The following is a 4,823-nucleotide window of genomic DNA, read 5'->3' as shown; positions in this document are numbered from 1 at the left end:
TATATAGAAATGTTATAGAAATATTAGAAATTTTAGAAATGTTAGTTTTAGCTAGATGAATTAGATTAATTTCAAATTGTTATAGAAATGTTAGTTTTTAGTTTTAATTTTTCTGTTTTTTATACAAATGTTTTAGATGAATTAATTAATTAGATTAGATTAATGTAAAATAGTATATAGAAATGTTAGAAATTTCCTGATATCAACTATTTAATAACTTATTTATTCATTTTCTTTGCCGGCGTGCAGGGCTTGGGCAAAGTTCGGGAATGAGGTTCCAGGTCCATGGAAAGAAAGTTGTATTGGTTTTGATCCAAGATATAATTAATTAAGTAGTACTAGCTAGCTACCATGCATCTCTTTAATTCTAATTCCAATAACATTAATTATCATGCTTGATTAATTATTATCTAATTAAATTCTATTCTCATAAAGGCCCTGAAGCAGGCAAAGGAGACTGATGTGTGTGCATACTACGTTTGCGAGAACATTCGCATGATGGCGTTCGAAAGGACCAAATATGAAAGACAGCTATGGGTACGTTTGATAGAACAATATTCATAATTTTTACATCATTATCGATACTAGTCACATAACTAATACACATGCATATGGATCTCCTTCTTAACAGTTTACTGAGGTGCAGGAGACGCTCCTACCAGAGAAGCGCATACGAGCACTTCAAGAGGAAATAACGGGATTTTTGCTCGACCAGGTCATATATCCCAAAGGGAAATTCTATTACCAGCTACCGCCCCATGAACTACTCCCAATTGTCATCGTGCTCCGAAGGCACCAAGGCATGCCACTGGCTCTGAAGTCAACAGGTAGGAGAAATTGTATATATACCTAATTGTATATATATACATGTGTATGTGTGTGAATAATGGTGGTTGTCAGACATTCGATGATCGGTTCTACGAGAAATTCTATTTATATATATGCATAACGTGTACAATATGTAGTATCGTATACCAGCAAAAAAAGATTAAATGGAAAACACAAAATTAAAGGAAAAATAAATAATAAAAACAAAAAACCCCCAAAACTTTTAGTACTGATTGGTGTTACCAATCGGTACTAAAGGGCTCCCTGCCTCCGGCGCTGGCACGTGCCACGTGGTGGCCCTTTAGCGGCGGTTCGTGCAGAACTGGTACTAAAGGGGGAACCTTTAGTCCCCACCCTTTAGTGCCGGTTTCAGAACCGGCACTAAAGGCCTTACGAACTGGAGCTATAGCCCGGTTCTACACTAGTGGGAGGGAGTACTTGGTAACCGATATTCTATTTTTAGTCGGCCGCACAATTGATTACTGCCTACTGAAACTAGTAACTTCTCATCCAAAAGGACAAAGAATCAGGGCAGTATCAGGCGAATACGGGCTGTGAAGTTTCTGAAAGGATTTGTAGTAGTACTCCCTCCGTTCCAAAATAAGTGTCTCAACTTTATACTAGCTCTAGTATAAATTTGTACTAAGCTCAAGACACTTATTTTGGAACGGAGAGAGTACCCCATAAGGGAATGTACTACTTGTGTGCTAAATTCAGGATCAGACTCGACCTCACAATCGAGACACGAGAAGGGCAGACCGCTGCTCATCTTCTTCTCGCGCTCTCATGCTTGTGCTGCATCAACAACCTCTGAAGATGGCAAAGGCTTTCATTAAGCCCAGCCTATCCCTATCTGTGGACAATGATGATATAAAGATAATGTGGTTTCCATGTTGACGAGCGTTGAGTGCTCGTCCATTTCACGACGCTGATGCTGTTGTTGTCGTGCTACTTTGTCGGTGTGTCTCGTGTCGATTTCGTGGTCTGTTTGCAGTATTTTCAACGGAAAAGAGGCACTACCCGGTGGGAAACGAGATGATTGTTCTTAAAACTGTTCCATATGGCCAGCTGGTACATATCCTTGTGAACCTGATGCTGCCACCGTCCTAATCACCTTTTGCTCGCCACATAGGAGTGTCTCAAATTCAGTGGGGCTGGGAGTGCGACATGGACGTTGGACTTTTTTTGTTCCGCATTTCATGTTCTTTTCACATCTCCTTGTCACATATGGCAACATATAATTTTTTTACGAATCTTCATGCAAAATCAATGTAATATAGCATCGCTGAGACATAACGAAATCTCAGTCGATTAAGACTTAGCAAAACTGTTCCATATGACCGCACAGAGGTTTATCTTTTGGCGTGGGTGCCGTTCAGCAATAGGTTGTATGCTACCGAGTGGTCAGTGTGTTTGTAAGCTTATTATTGTGTGCTTCTTTATATTTTGAACCAGGAATGATTAGGTTGTGTATATCTTCGCATGCAGACATTCTCTCACATTAATTATCAAGAGAAAATCGCACATCGCACGCGGTGTTGGCGCACTCAACATTCAGTACAAGTGGAAACATGTACCAGCTGAAATCTATCGCTTATGAGTATGTCTATAATTTTTTTCATATCAGACTAGGTATAGACAAACACTTAGCTTAGTTTCTCATCTCACCTTGTTTATTTAGCTCTGGCACGTAGGAACGGGTGTTCCTTTTCACGCATTCTTAGTACCGATAAACGTATGTGACCAGTACATACGTACGTACGTACGTACGTAGTACGATACACAATACACACGTTGACGTATCCGTATCACAGCTTGTCGCAGCGCGCGGGCACGAACACCAGCATATTGTGCTCAAGGTCGTAGACGATGTGCGTGTTCTGCTGCTGGAAGTTGCCTATGAGCGACCTGCTGTCCTCGCCCGCGGAACTTATCACCACGCACAGCCCGTCCTCCTCGGTGTACAACACGTAGTTCTCCCGTTGAAGGTCCCAGTCCGCGCCCTCCAGGTGGAGGATCAACTTCGGCATGGCGGTCTCCTTCTTCTTCGGCGAAGCGGTGAAGCACAACAAGCCCTCGTGCTCGTCGGTGTTGTTTTTGTTGACAGGCAGCGGCACCTGCGACTCGAACTCCTCCACGAGGCTCCGGTACACGGCCTCCGGGACGCTCGTCAGGGCCAAGCCGGAGTCGATGATCGTGCCGCCGGAGCCGTCGCCCTTGAGCGTGAACGCCGACGCGTCGAACGGCAGCCGCGTCTTGCCCACGGTGATGCCCTTGAGCGAAAGGTAGTAGTGATTGGATTCGGGGTTTCGCACCAACGGGGTGGATTGGAGACGCCCCGTGGCCTGCGCTTGAAGGTTGTCCGGCGTGCCCAGGAACGCGGGGCTGGGCCTGGACTCCACGATGGTGGTGAAGCAGTGGGAGAACCTGCCGACCTTGAGCTGCGACGGCAGAGACTACGCCCCACGCCCGAAGACGGCGATGCCGGACTCGTTTGATCCGAACATGCCGGTGTTGAACATGCTGCAACCAAAGCGGAGATTGGGCACGACGACGGCCTTGCCGTTGGGCGCCTGTTGGAAGGTGAAGGTGTCTTCGTACAGCTTCCCCGTCGTGACCGAGTTGTCACCGTAGGAGTCGGTGTAGATGCAGGAGTTGTCGCTGACGGCGCACCCGGAGAGCGATAAGCCCCCCTGCGCGCAGAGGGGGTCGAAGCAGGAGACGCCGCGGGCTGTGCCCGAGGCGGAGGTGTCCAGCTCCGGAAACGGCTGCGGGAAGCAGACCTGGCAGAAGCATTGCGTCCAGACGAGGTCGCTGCCGGTGTCGAGCATCAGCGCCACGCGCTGCGGGCGCAGCGTGCCGGTGCTAAAGTGGATGAGGTGCTCCGTACTCGGAGTTAAAGTCTTCTTTGCAGACGGTGCCACGTGCCACCGGCGCGGTCATCGCGTGGGCGTTGGCGCCACGCCCGGGTGGTGACCACCGGCTGTCTATGCGGGCACGTGACCGAGCGGCCATCCGGCGGAGGAGCTCGCCCTTGGTGAAGCCGCGACCGTTGTCGACGTGCGTGAGGTCGAGACGCAAGGCCGCCGCGTGGCTGGTGGCCGACAAGGCTAGCAAGACCGTTTGGAAGAGAACGCAGGGTAAAAGCTGCAACGCTGTCATGTCCTTCATCATGCACACGCTCATACTGTTGAGCAGTGGATGACAAGATTGTTAATTTTTTTTTAGAACCGCCCTGACAAGATTGTTAATTGGAGTTACTTGTTCGTTGAGGATTAGGATGTTGTTGAGTTGGAGTTATGTATAGCGAAGGCGCGCAAGTTAACTTTGCAAAAAGATCCATGAAAGCATGCATAACCACAAAATTATCCATGCCACTTTTTATAATTATTATTTGCCAATCATGCCCCTTTCTGAACCACATCATAATTACACATCATTGTCACCACTCTGTGTGCAAACTGTTGTCGAAGGAATATTCATTCAGGCACGGTGGTCAGTTCTGGGACTGATCGGATGATCAATCTATGGCATGACTTTCAACAGTTGCAGCAGGACACGGACCCTTCCCCGGCTGACGTGCCTGAAGCGTCAGGCTGCCGTGGCCAGTGTTTCTTGACGATGGCGATGTCTGCCATTTATTTCCATGATTAGGCCAACTCCAGCGCATGAACCCATCCGGATGTTCATTTTGCTTGGATTCTATTCGTTTAGGTAAAGCTATAGGGTCGTGTCCGGGTCTTTTTTGTGATGCGGTGGCCGTACGCCCAATGCGCGAACACATCCTTTGGCCCCAACCTGCCCGCCACGGCCAATATGTCATATATTCATATTTTAAACAAGTTTGGACGTCTCAAATAGAAATAGTTTTACAACCAAATCAAAATTGTCTCGAATAAAATAGTTTTACAACCAAATCGAAATTGGCTTGCATAACATTGATGAACCAATACATCTATTGGTTGCCAATGTGATTCCACATGTGCTCAACCAAG

At 47.1% G+C, this 4,823-nt stretch overlaps 1 pseudogene; it reads right to left on the bottom strand.

The window, feature by feature from the left end:
- Positions 1-2,536: 2,536 nt before the first annotated feature.
- On the bottom strand, positions 2,537-3,999 carry LOC119294116 (annotated as a pseudogene).
- Positions 4,000-4,823: the final 824 nt, after the last annotated feature.

The sequence above is a fragment of the Triticum dicoccoides genome, chromosome 4B (genome assembly GCF_002162155.2).
Source record: "Triticum dicoccoides isolate Atlit2015 ecotype Zavitan chromosome 4B, WEW_v2.0, whole genome shotgun sequence".
NCBI lineage: Eukaryota > Viridiplantae > Streptophyta > Magnoliopsida > Poales > Poaceae > Triticum > Triticum dicoccoides.
The sequence above is the reverse complement of the archived record's forward strand: the minus strand, read 5'-3'. Positions and strand labels throughout refer to the sequence as shown.